General features: G+C 36.8%; 1 long non-coding RNA gene across 1 annotated transcript in view; it reads right to left on the bottom strand.

The window, feature by feature from the left end:
* Positions 1 to 1,347: 1,347 nt before the first annotated feature.
* LOC118146382 (uncharacterized) overlaps positions 1,348 to 14,318 on the bottom strand; it is a 28,548-nt gene continuing 15,577 nt past the window's right edge. Inside the window, exon 4 of the long non-coding RNA XR_013524413.1 lies at positions 1,348 to 13,545. This is a non-coding gene — a long non-coding RNA (uncharacterized LOC118146382). The remainder of the gene's footprint in view (positions 13,546 to 14,318) is intronic.

Here is a 14,318-nt window from a genome sequence, read left to right as displayed (position 1 = left end):
ATTAACTAGGTATTGCCTCACATAGCTATATTTTGTAGTGGAAGCACTTACAATATACTCTCTTAGTAATAATCAAGAATACAATACATTGTTTTTAACTATGTTGACCGTGTTGTACAAGAGTTCTATTGAATTTCTTTCTCCTACCTAAGTAAAATTTTGAATCTTTGACCAGTATCTCCTCAATATCCCCTCACTCCTAGCTCATGCTCACCACCATTCTGCTTTCTGCTTCTATGAGTTCAACTTTTTCAGATTAAACATACAAGTGAGATCATGTGTTACTTGCCATTTGCACCTAGGATCATATTACTTAAAATTAAAGTCCCCTAGGTTCATCCATTTGACCCAAATGGCAGGACTTTTTTTCTTATTTACAGTTACATAGTAGTTCCTCCTGTATATATATCACATTTTTTTTATTCATTCATCTACATAGGTTGGTTGTACATCCTGGCTATTGTGAATAATGCTGCAGCAAACATGGGAGTACAGATAGCTCCTCAATATATTAATTTTCTTTCCTTTGGATATACACCCTGCAGTGGAATTGCTCAATCATATGCTAGTTCATTTTTAAAATTTTCCATACTGTTTTTTATAATTACTATATTAATTTACATCCCACCAACAGTGTCCAAGGGTTCCCTTATCTTCACGTTCTCACCAGCAATTGTTATCACACATCTTTTTATCATAGTCATTCTAACAGATGTCTGGTAATATTTCATTGCATTTTGACTTTCATTTCTCTAATGAATGGTGATGTTGAGCGTTTTTACTATGCCTATTGACAATGTATATGTCTTTAATAAATGTCTTTTAAAAGATATTTCAATGCCTTTAAACATATAAGGCATGTCTGTTCTTTGCCAGTTTTAAAAATCAGGTACTTGTCATTCGAGTTTCTTGTGTATTTTGGATATTAACCCCCTATCAGCTGCATGGTTCCTAAATAACCCATTTCATAGATGGTCTCTTCACTCTGTTGACTTTCCTTGGCCATACAAAAACTTCTTAGTTTGATGTCATTCCATTTGTTTATTTTTGCTTTTGTTGCCTGTGCTTTTGGGTTCATATAAAAAAAATCATTGCCTAGACCAATGTCATGGATAGTGCTTTTAGAGTTTAAGTCCTTACATTTAGGTCTTTTTTTCTTTATTATTTTACTTTAAGTTCTGGGGTACATGTGCAGATTGTGCAGGTTTGTTACATAGGTATACACATGCTATGCTGGTTTGCTGCATCCATTCCCTGTCATCAACATTAGGTATTTCTCTTCATGTTATCCCTCCCCAATCTTCCCACACCCTGCTATTCCTCCCCTTGCCCCCCAATCCCCAACAGGCCCAGGTGTGTGATGTTTCCCTCCCTGTTTCCATGTGTCCTCATTGTTCAACACCCACTTATGAGTGAGAACATGGGCGTTTGGTTTTCTGTTCTTGTGTCAGTTTGTTGAGAATGATGGTTTCCAGCTTCATACATGTCCCTGGAAAGGACATGAACTCACCCTTTTTTATGACTGCATAATATTCCATGGTGTATATGTGCCACATTTTCTTTATCCAGTCTATCATTGATGGGCATTTGCGTTGGTTCCAAGTCTTTGCTATTGTAAACAGTGCCACAATAAACATGTATGCATGTGTATTTATATTTGAATGTTTCATAATCCTTTGGGTTTATACCCAGTAATGGGATTGCTGGGTCAAGTGATATTTCTAGTTCTAGATCCTTGAGGAATAGTCACCTTGTCTTCCACAATGGTTGAACTAATTTACACTCCCACCAACAGTGTACAACAGTTCCTATTTCTCCACATCCTCTCCAGCATCTGTTGTTTCCTGATTTTTTAATGATCACCATTCTAATAGGCATGAGATGATACCTCAGTGTGGTTTTGATTTGCATTTCTCTAATGAGCAGTGATGATGAGCTTTTTTACATGCTTGTTGGATGCTTAAATGTCTTTTGAAAAGTGTGTGCTCATATCATTTGCCCACTTTTTGATGTTCTTTTTTTATTGTGCACTTCTTTAATTTCTTTGTAGATTCTGGTTATTAGTCCTTTGTCAGATGGGTAGATTGCAAAAAATATTTCCCATTCTGTTGGTTGCCATTTCATGCTAATGATTGTTTCTTTAGCTGTGCAAAGCTGTTAAGTTTAATTGGATCCCATTTGTCTATTTTGGCTTTTGTTGCCATTGCTTTTGGTGTTTTAGTCATGAAGTCCTTGCCTATGCCTATGTCCAGAATGGTATTGCCTAGGTATTCTTCTAGGGTTTTTTAGTGTTAGGTCTTACAGATAAGACCTAACACCATAGTTCTTAAACATATGATCTATTTTATGGTGTTAGGTCTTAAACATTTACTCCATCTGGAATTAATTTTTGTATAAGATGTAAGGAAGGGATCCAGTTTAAGCTTTCTGTGTATGGCTAGCCAGTTTTCCCAACACCATTTGTTAAATAGGGAATCCTTTCCCCATTCCTTGTTTCTGTCAGGTTTGTCAACAATCAGATGGTTGTAGGTGTGTGGCATTACTTCTGAGGCCTCTCTTCTGTTCCATTGGTCTATATCTCTGTTTTGGTACCAATACTATGCTGTTTTGATTATTGTAGCTTTGTAGTATATTTTGAAGTCAGGTAGCTTGATGCCTCCAGCTTTATTTTATTTTATTTTATTTTTTGCTTAGGATCGTCTTGGCTATGTGGGCTCTCTTTTGGTTCCATATGAGGTTTAAGGTGGTTTTTTCCAATTGTGTGAAGAAAGTCAGTGGTAGCTTGATGGGGATAGCATTGAATCTAGAAATTACTTTGGGCAGTATGGTCATTTTCACAATATTGATTCTTCCTAACCGTGAGCATAAAATGTTTTTCCATCTGCTTGTGTCCTCTCTTATTTCCTTGAGCAGTGATTTGTAGTTCTCCTTGAAGAGTTCCTCCACATTTCTTGTTAGTTGTATTCCTAGGTATTTTCTTCTCTTTGTAGCAATTGTGAATGGGAATTCACTCATGATTTGGCCCTTTGTTTTTCTGTTATTGGTGTATAACACTGCTTGTGATTTTTGCACACTGAGTTTGTATCCTGAGACTGCTGAATTTGCTTAACAACTTAAGGAGATTTTGGGCTTTATACCCTCCCAAGACAAAACCAGGAAGAAGTTGAATCCCAGAATAGACCAATAACAATGTCTGAAGTTGAGGCAGCAATTAATATCCTACCAACTGAAAAAGTCCAGGACCAGATGGATTCACAGCCAAATTCTACCAGAGATAAAAGAGGAGCTAGTAGCATTCCTTCTGAAACTACATCACCCTGATACCAAACATCATCCTGTTACCAAAACCTGGCAGAGACACAACTAAAAAAGAAAATTTCAGGCCAATATCCACGATGAACCTTGATGTGAAAATATTCAATAAAATACAAACTGAATCCAACTGCACATCAAAAAGCTTATCCATCACAATCAAGTTGGCGTTATCCCTGGAATGCAAGGCTGGTTCAACATTTAAGTCTTTAATACATTTGAAGTTGATTTTGGTATACAATGTGAGATAAAGATCTAATTTCTTTTTTTTTTTTTTTTTTGCCCATGCATATCTAGTTTTTTGAACAGCATTTATTGAAAATATTATCTATTCCTTATTGTGTGTTCTTGGAAACACTGTGGAAAATCAACTGACCATAAATATGTAAATTTATTTCTGGTTATCTATTCTATTTCATTGGTCTATATATCTGTTTTATTCTATAAATAATTTTTAGTATAACTTTCTGTTTTATGCTAAAAATGGTTTTTACTATAACTTTATGATGTATTTGGAAGTCAGGTTGTGTGATCCCTCCAGTTTTGTTCTTTTTCTTCAATGTTTCTTTGACTATTCTAAATCTTCTATGATTTCATACACATTTTGGAAATTTTTTTCTATTTCTGTGAAAAATACGGAATTTTGATAGAGAGTACATTAAATCTCTAGGTAACTTTGTGCTATGTGGACATTTAACAATATTCGTTACTTGAAACCATGAACACAGAATATCATTCCATTTATTTGTGCTTCCTTCAGTTTTGTTCATCAGTGTTTCATAATTTTCAGTATACAGGGCATTCCCCTCCTTAGCTAAATTTAGCTCTATTTTATTTTATTTTATTTGTAGCTATCATAAATGAGACTTTTTTGGGTTTCTTTATCAGATAGTTTGTTTTTAGTCTATAGACATGCTACTGATTTATATATCTTGATTTCATATTCTGCAACTTTAATAAATTTGTTCATTAGTTCTAATAGGCTTTTGATGAAATATGTAGGGTGTTCTCTATATAAGATTACATGGGAAAGTTTAAGGGAAAATTTAATCCTTCCTTTCCAATTTGAATGCCTTTTATTTATTTTTCTTGCCTAATTGCTCTGGTTAGGACCTCCAGTATCACGTTGAATGAAAGTGCTGAGAGAACCATCCTTATCTTGTTCTCTTTTAGAGGGAAAGCTCTCAACTTTCACCACTGAGTATGATGACTCTTTGGTCATTCTGAAGCCGATTGTTTAATTTCCATGTACTTACTAATTTTATAAAACTCCTATTATTGATTTCTAGTTTCATACCCTTATTATCTGAAAAGATACAAGATATGATTTCAATCTTCTTAAGTTTGTTACAACTTGTTTTGTACCCTAACACATGACTTGTTCTGGAGAATGTTCCATGTACACTTGAGAAGAATATGTATTCTGCTGTTGTTGGATGGAATGTTCTATATATGTCTTAGACTAAATGGTTAGCCATTTAGTCTAAAGTATAGTTTGTATTAGTCTGTCTCACAGTGATATAAAGAAACACCTGAGACTGGATAATTTTTAGAGAATAGATCTAATTGGCTCACTGTTCTGCAGGCTGTACAGGAAGCACAGAAGCTTCTGCTTCTGAGGAAGCCTCAGGAAGCTTCCAATCATGGTGGAAGGCAAACAGGGAGCAAGCATCTCAAATGGCAGGAGCAGAAGCAAGAGAGAACAAGGAAGGAGGTGATGTACAACTTTAAAAAAGCGGATCTCATGAGAACTATCACTACACTGAGAACAGAACTAAGGGGATGGCACTAAACCATTGAGGAGAAATTGACTGCCAAGATCCAACCACCTCCCACCAGTCCCCATCTCCAACATTGCGGACCGCAATTCAACATGAGGCTTAGTGGGGACACAAATTCAAACCATATCATTCCACCTCTGGCCTCCCAAATCTCATGCCCTTCTCATATACAGTGATCCCGTCTCAACAATACCCCCAAATCTTAACTCATACTAGCATTAATTCTAAAGTTCAAAGTCTCTTCTGAGGCAAGGCTAGTCCCTTTTGCCTAGGGGCCTGTAAAATAAAAAACAAGTTAGTTATTTCTAAGATACAATGAAAATATAGGTATTTGGTAAATACTCCCATTCCAAAGGAAGAAATCAGCCAAAAGAAAGGGGATATAGGCCCCATGCAAGTCTGAAACCCAGCAGGGCAATTGTTAAATCTTAAAACTCCAAAATAATCTTTGACTCCATGTCCCACATCCAAGGCACACTGATGCAAGAGGTGGGCTCCCAGGTCTGTGGGTAGCTCTACATCTGCAGCTTTGCAGGGTTCAGCCCCATAGCTCTCTCACATGCTGACATTGAGTGCCTGTGGCTTTTCCAGGCTGAGGGTGCAAACTGTTGGTAGATCTACCATTATGAGGTCTGGAGGATGGTGGCCCTCTTCTCACAGCTTCATTAGGCAGTTCACCAGTTCAGACTCTGCAGGGGCTTCAAACCCACATTTCTCCTCTTTAGTGGCCTAATAGAGGTTCTCCATGAGAGCTCTGCCCCTTTAGAAAGCTTTTGCCTGGACACCCAGACTTTTCCATACAGCCTCTGAAATCTAAGCAGAGGCTCCCAAGCCTCAACTCTTGTATTCTGCCCACCCACATGCTTAATACGTCATAGAAGCTGCCAAGGCTAAGAGCTTGCACCCTCAGAAGGGGCATCCTGAGATGTCCCTGGGCCCCTCTTAGCCAAGGCAGAAGCTGACGTGTCTGGGATGCAGGGACCAGTGTCCTGAGGCTGTGCAGGGTAGTGGGGCCCTGGACTTGGCCCAGGAAGCCATTCAGTCCTCTTAGACCTCTGAGCCTGTGATGGGAGGGGCTGCCCCTAAGGTTTCTGAAATGCCTTAGAGGCCTTTTCCTCATTGTTTCAATTATGAGTACTTGGGTCCTTTTAACTTATGCAAATTTTTATGGACTGCTTGACATCCTACCCTAAAAATGAGCTTTTCTTTTCCACCACATAGCCAGGCTGCACATTTTCCAAGCTTGTATGCTTGGCTCCCCCTTTAAATATAAGTGCCAACATTAGGTCATTTCTCTGCTCATGCATATGAGCATATTAGTTAGAATCAGCTAGTCCACTTCTTGAATGCTTTGCTGCTTAGAAATTTCTTCCACCAGATACCCTAAATCATCACTCTCAAGTCCAAAGTTCCACAGATCACTTGAACAGGGATACAATGCAGCCAAGTTATCCACTAAGGCATAATAAAAGTGACCTTTACTTCAGTTCTCAATAAGTCCCTCATTTCCATCTGAGACCTCCTCAGCCTGCCCTTCACTCTCCATATCGTTACCAGCATTTTGGTCATAACCATTCAACCAGTCTCTAGAAAGTTCCAGACATTCCCTCATCTTTTTATCTTCTCTGTGCCCTCCACACTCTGCCTGTTACCCAGTTCCAACATTGTTTCTACATATTCAGGTATCTTCATAGCAATGCCCCACTCCTAGGTACCAATTTTCTATATTAGCTCATTATTGCCTTGCTATAAAGAAATGCCTGAGACTGGGTCATTTACAGAGATAAGAAGTTTAATTGGCTCGTGGTTATGCAGGCTGTACAGGAAGCATTGTGGCTTCTGGTTCTGGGAAGGCCTTAGGAAGTTTCCAATCACGGTTGAAGACAAAGGGGGGAATGAGGAGTGACGCATCTTATATAGTGGGAAGAGCAAGAGAGAGTCATGGGGGAAGTTCTGCATACCTTTAAACAACCAGATTTTTCAAGAACTTACTATCACAAGAACAGCAAGGGGATAGTGCCACACCATTCATGAGAAATACACTCCCATGATCTAACCACCCCCACCCGTCCCTATATTGGGGATAATAATTCAACATGAGATTTGGTGAAGACATAGAGCCAAACCATATCAAGTTAAAGTTCAATGTTTATTTATAGATTTTCCGTCTGGATAATCTGTCCATTGTCAAAAGTGGGATTTTGAATTCCTCTATTATTGAATAACAGTCTACATCTTCTTTTAGATCTATTAATAATTTTAACATATTTTAGGTACTCCAATTTTGGGTGCATATATAATTTTCCCTTTGATTAATTGACCCCTTTATTACATAATAATCTTCTTTGTCTCATTTTGCAATTTTGACTTGAATTCTATTTTATCTGATGAGTATAGTTACACCTGATATCCTTTGCTATTTGCATAGAATAATATCTTTTTCTACCCTTTCATTTTCAATATATGTTTGTCCCTAAAAGTGAACTTAGTCCGTTATAAGCAGCATATAGTTGCATCTTTTTTTATCCACTCAACCATTTTGTGACTTTTTATGGGAGAATTTATGTACGTTTTAGGTAATGATTTACAGTCAAGGCCTTACTATTGTCATTTTGTTAATTGCCATTTGGTCATTTTGGAGATTCTTTATTCCTTTCTCCCTCTTTTACTGTCTTCTGTTGTAAGTAATTAATTTTCTGTAACTGTTTTGATTCTTTACTTTTTATCTTTCATGTATCAATTGAAGGTTTTTAATTTTTAGTTATGAGGCTTACAGAAAACATCTGATAGTTATAATAGAGTATTTTAAGTTAATAAATTAAATTTGCTTGCATGAAAATTTTCACGCTTATATTCCACCATCACTACACATTTTAAAAAATTAATATCACAATTTAAATATTTGTACATTATGTATCCCTTAACCAATTATTGTAGTTATTTTTAAATATATTGTCTTTAACTTTTATATTAAAATTATAAGTGATTCATATAACACAAGTACAATATTAAAGTATTCTGAATTTGCTGTGTACTTTCTGCTACCAGTGAGTTTTATACTTTCAAAATTTTTTTATGGTTTGGGTTGTTTGTTTGTTTTATGACAGGGTCTTGCTCTGTTGCCCAAGATGGAGTGTATTGGCATGATCTCAGCTCACTGCAACCTCTGCCTCCTGGGTTCAAGCAATTCTAATACCCCAGCCACCTGAGTAGCTGGAACTACAGGCTCATGCCACCACACCTGGATAATATTTTCTTTTGTGTGTGTGTGTGGGGGGGGGGGTGGGTGTGTATTTTTTTGTACAGATGCGGTTTCACAATGTTGGCCAGGCTAGTCTCAAACTCCTGACCTCAAGCAATCTGCCCATGTTGGCCTCCCAAAGTGCTGGAATTACAGGCATGAGCCACCATACCTGGTCTATACTTACAGATGTTTTTGTATTACTAATTAGTGTCCTTCGAGTCTGAAGCATTTTCTTTATCTTTTTTTTTTTTTTTAAGATAGGTGGTGATGAATACATCCTCAGCTTATGTTTGACTGACAAAGTCTTTATCACTCCCTCATTTCCAAAGTATGACTTTCCTGGGTACATTATTCTTCATAGGCAGTTTTTCCCCACTTTTTTCTTTAAGACTTTTAGTAAATATGTCATCCCACTTTCTCTTGACCTGTAAGGTTTCTGCTGAGAAGCCCACTGTGAGCCTTTTTGGAAATTTCTTATTTCTCACCTACTTTTTGTCTGTTGTTGCTTCTAAGAGCTTCTCTTTTTCCTTGATTTTTGGAAGTTTGGTAATAGTAAGTCTGGTGTCATCTTGTGTGGATTAAATCTGAATGAAGACTTTGGCCTTCTTGTGCTTGAATTTCATATATTTATCTAAATTTGGAAAGATTTCTGCTATTATTTCTTTAAACTTTCTACCCCTTTCTCTTTCTTCTTTACAAACTCTTACAACTCAAACTTTTGATACTTTTGAGGCTGTTCAATAAAACCTGTCAGCTTTCTTCATTTTTTTTAAAGATGTTTCTTCAATTATTTCATTAACAGATCTAAATGTATTTCACTTTTCTATGCCAAATAAATAATTCAGACATCTTATGATTACCTATTACTTAATTTATCATAACATGATTTTAAGATTTAATTACTAAAAAAAATTGAAAATGTGAGAATTTATTTATATACTCTATCCCATTTACACTCATTTATGTAATTTATTGATTTATTCATTCTTTTATTTCAACATGTTTTTGGGGAAGAAGTCATGATTGGTTACACAAATAAATTAATGGTGATATCTAAGATTTTGGTGCACCCATAACATGAGCAGTGTACACTGTACCCAATGTGTAATCATTTTTTCATCACCCACCTCCCACCCTTTTCTCCATGTCCTCTAAGTCCATTGTGTCATTTTTATGCCTTTGTATCCTCATAGCTTAGCTCCTACTTATGAGTGAGAACACACAATGTTTGGTTTTCCATTCCTTAGTTAATTCACTTAGAATAATAATCTCCAATTCCATCCAGGTTTCTGCAAAAGTCATTATTTCATTCCTTTTTATGGCTGAGTAGTATTTCATGGTATGTGTGTGTGTGTGGGTGGGTGTGTGTGTATACATGTATACACACACATACACACACCATAAGGTTTATATACACATATATACACTGTGTGTGTGTGTGTGTGTGTATTTGACACAATGTTGCCTGTGGGTTTCTCATAGGTTGCTTTTATTAAATTAAGGTATGTCCCTTCTATGTGGATTTTGCTGAGGGTTTTAATCATAAAGGGATACTGGATTTGTCAAATGCTTTTTCTGTATCTGTTGAAATGATAATATGATATTTGTTTTTAATTCATTTTATGTGATATATCACACTTACTGACTTGCATGTGTTGTTAAACCATCCCTGTATACCTGATATGAAACCCTCTTGATCATGGTGGATTATCTTTTTGATATGCTGTGGGATTTGGTTAGCTATTATTTTGTTAAGGGTGTTTGCATCTATATTCATTAGGGATATTGGTCTCTGGTTTTCTTTTCTGTTGTGTCCTTTCCTAGTTTTGGTTAGGGTGATACTGGGTTCATAGAATAATTTAGGGAGGATTCCCTCTTTCTCTTTCCTGTGGAATGGTGTCAATAGGATTGATATCAATTCTTTTGTGAATGTCTGATATAATTCAGCTATGAATGTGTCTGGTCTTTGACCTTTTTTGTCATCAATTTTTCTTTACCATTTCATTCTCTCTGCTTGTTCTAGGTCTGTTCAGAGTTTCTATATTTTCCTGGTTTAATATAGGAGGGTTGTGTATTTTCAGGAATTTATCCATATCCTCTAGATTTTCTAGTGTATGTAGGTAAAGGTGTTCATAGTACCCGTAGTAATCTTTTGTATTCTGTGGTATTGGTTGTAATAACTACCATTTTGTTTCTAATTGAGCTTATTTGTATCTTCTCTTTTCTTTTCTTGGTTAATCTCACTAATGGTCTATCAATTTTATATGAAAACCAGCTTTTTGTTTCATTTATCCTTTGTATTTTTTTGTTTTAATTTCATTTAGTTCCACTAAATTTTGTTATTTATTTTCTGCTGGGTTTGGGTTGGGTTTGTTTTCTTTCTGTAGATCCTTGATTTGTGACCTAAGATTATCTATTGGTGCTCTATCAGACTTTTTGATGTAGGCATTTAAGGCTATGAACTTTTTCTCAGCACCACCTTTGCTGTACCCCATAAGTTTCCATAGGTTGTGTTACTATTATCATTCCATTTAAAGAATTTTCTACTTCTCACATTGATTTCATTGTTGACCCAATGATCATTTAGAGGCAGGCTATTCGATTTCCATGTATTTGCATGGTTTTGAGAGTTCCTTTTGGAGTTGATTTCCAATTTCATTTCACTGTGTTCTTAGGAAATACTTGATATAATTTAAGTTTTATTAAATTTATTGATACTTGTTTCATGGCATAGCATATGGTCTATCATGGAGAATGTTCCATGTGCTGATGAGTGGAATGTACATTCTGAAGTCGTTGCATAGAATGTTCTGTAAATTCCTAAGTCCATTTGTTCCAGGGTATAGTTTAAATCCATTGTTTCTTTGTTGACTTTCTGTCTTGATGACCTGTCTAGTGCTGTCAGTGGAGCACTGAAGTCCCTCACTATTATTGTGTTGGTGTTTAATTTTAGTTCTAGTAGTAATTATTTTATAAATTTGATAACTCCAGTGTTAGGTGCATATATATTTAGGATTGTGATCTTTTCTTGTTGGACAAGTCCTTCTATCATCATATAATGCCTCTCTTTGCCTTTTTTAACTTCTATTAAGGGTTTTTTTTTTCCTGATCTAAGAATAGCTACCCCTGCTCACTTTCGGTTCCCCTTTGCATGAAATATCTATTTCCAGTCCTTTACCTTAAGTTTATGTGAGTCCTTATGTGTTAGGTGAGTCTCTTGAAGACAGCAGATACTTGGTTGGTGAATTCTTATCTGTTCTGCTATTCTGTATCTAAGTGGAGTATTCAGGACATTTGCATTCAATGTTAGTACTGAGATGTTAAGTCCTATTGTAGTCATTGTGCTATTTGTTGCACAAATACCTTGCTTTTTAATATTTATTTTGTCTTTGTTTTATAGGTCTTGTGAGATTTATGGGAGGTTCCATGTTGGTGTTTTCTGAGGATATGTTTCAAGATTTAGAGCTCCTTTTAGCAGTTCTTTTAGTGCTGGCTTCTTTGTGGTGAATTCTCTCAGCATTTGTTTGTCTGAAAACAATTGTATCTTTCCTTCACTTATGAAGCTTAGTTTTGCTGAATAGAAAATTCTTGGCTGACAATTGTTTTGTTTAAGGAGGCTGAAGATAGGGCCCCAAACACTTTTGTAGGGTTTCTGCTGAAAAATCTGCTGTTATTCTGATAGGTTTTCCTTTATAGGTTACCTGGTACAGGGGAGTGAAATAGACTCTGTGAGATCCTTGGTTGCAGTTTTGTTTATTGCCCTAGTTTTGTGTTGCTTGGTCTCTTGTCAGGAAGTGACACTTTCAAGAGAGTATCAGCTGCTGCAGAAGTATAGGGAGGGTCAGTGGGTGGGCAGGGACCTAGAGTTCCCAAAAGATTATGACCTTTGTCCTTGGTTACCAGGGTGGATAGAGAAAGACCAGCAGCTGGGGGCATGGTTAGGTGTCTGAGCTCAGACTCTCCTTGGGTGGAACTTGCTGTAGCTGCTGTGGGAGATGTGAGTGTGGCTCTCAGGCCAATGGAGTTATATATCCTGGGGGATTATGAATGCTCTGCTGTGTCATGCAGGTTGTCAGGGAAGTTGGGGAAAGCTGGCAATTACAGGTCTTAAACAGCTCCCCCATGCAGCCCAAAAGGCTGGTTTTAGTCCCACTATGCCCCCACAACAACACCAAGTTTATTTCTGAGCAACAAGTGAGCAGGGCTGAGAATATGCCACAGGTTACCAGCCTCTTGGCTGAGAAAGCAAGCAGGGCTTTTAGGTTTCCTGTTTCCACATCTGCTGCCCCACCTGCTACAGCTTCTGTGCTGTGTCTGCACTCCCAATTCACCCACTCCCCTGAGTTCTGTCCAGGAAACATTGTGTTCAGTCAAAATTGTTACAAAGTACAGCTAGCTGGAAGTTTTCTTCTCCCTCTGGTCTTTTCCCAGTTCCTCTGACAGCCCTCCCCAAGGACCTCTTCAAAACAAAGTTAGAAATAGCTTCCCTGGGAACTGAGAGAGCCCACAGGGTTCTTCTCACTGCTTCTTCTACCCTTGTGTGTCACTTGGCTCTCTAAATTTGTCTCAGCTCCAGGTAAGGTAAAATCCTTTTCCTGTGATCTGAACTTTCAGGCTTCACGGTGAAGGTCTGCCTTTTGGGTGGATGTTCCCCCTTTAATATGTCTCCTGCTAATCTTTCTAACCTAAGCAGACCCCTTGGATTCATCTCAATTATTGAGATAAATCAAGCATTTTGGCATGTCCTACTTCCTAAGAACCCAACAGAATCAATTATAAATTATTTAATAGTATCCTCTTTTGCCAAGTGTTATTGCTATCATTTATGCTTATATCATGGAGGAAAAAAAGCAAAGTTTATTGATATTAATGTTGTAATATGAACAATGAAAAAACCATAGAGTAATATCCAGGAAGCCTCAGAAAAATACCCTTATAAGACTGGTAGCAGTGTTTCACTCCTGTAATCCCAGTACTTTGGGAGGCCAAGGTGGGCAGATCACCTAAGCTCAGGAATTCAAGACCAGCTTGGCCAACATGGTGAAACCCCATCTCTTCTAAAAATATAAAACTTAGCCTGGCATGGTGGCAGATACCTTTAATCCCAGCTACTCAGGAGGCTGAGGCAGGAAAACTGCTTGCACCTAGGAGGTGGAGGTTGCAGTGAGCCACTGCACTCCATCCTCGATGACAAGAGCAAAACTCCATCTAAAAAAATAAAAAATAATAACATACCTTATAAGTTGTTGGATTTTAACAGCTGAAAGCAAATGTAGAAGAGTTGATTGGCCATCTGGTACCTAAGCATCAACTACTAGTACAAGCTATGAAGTGGGTTGGCTTGTCTGGTAGGGCAACACAGAGTCGTCTCAATAAGTCTTCCTGGTTAGAGCATTTGTGTTAATTATTTTTAAAAAGGACACTTGACAAGAACCATGATGCTAAAAAATTGTAGCATTGAGGCTGAAATAAGATTTCATAAATATTAAGACAATACAAAGTAAAATAATTTTTAAAAGATATTTAAAGTTCTATCACAAGTTAAATTCTATAAAATACCAATATTTTATGATGCAGGACTACAGGCAGATAATTGTTAACTGATTGCTCATTTCTTTTATAAACACATTAGAGAAATTTAGGTGTAGCTTTTATCTCCTCTGTAGAACGAAAGTTGACTTTGTGCCTCTCTTAACAGATTAAATTATTTTAACTGCAGAGTTTTATATAACTTTTCTAGGAAGATCCTTGAATATTGGATGAAAGGAGGAAATAACTTTAGGTTCTTAAATTTCAGTAACAAATACTCTCTATGCAATATATATAGCAGAAAATATGTATTAAGTAGACCTAACAATAAGAAACTATGTAAATGAATCTAATGGTTTTGGGGGGGGAAGAGAAATCAATCTTATTTAAAAACAAAGTTTTTTTTTTCCACTGACTTACCTGTATTTTGAGAAAGACAAGTGATTTTAGGA

Source organism: Callithrix jacchus, chromosome 12, assembly GCF_049354715.1.
Source record: "Callithrix jacchus isolate 240 chromosome 12, calJac240_pri, whole genome shotgun sequence".
In the NCBI taxonomy this organism is placed as follows: Eukaryota; Metazoa; Chordata; class Mammalia; order Primates; family Cebidae; genus Callithrix; species Callithrix jacchus.
The sequence above is the reverse complement of the archived record's forward strand: the minus strand, read 5'-3'. Positions and strand labels throughout refer to the sequence as shown.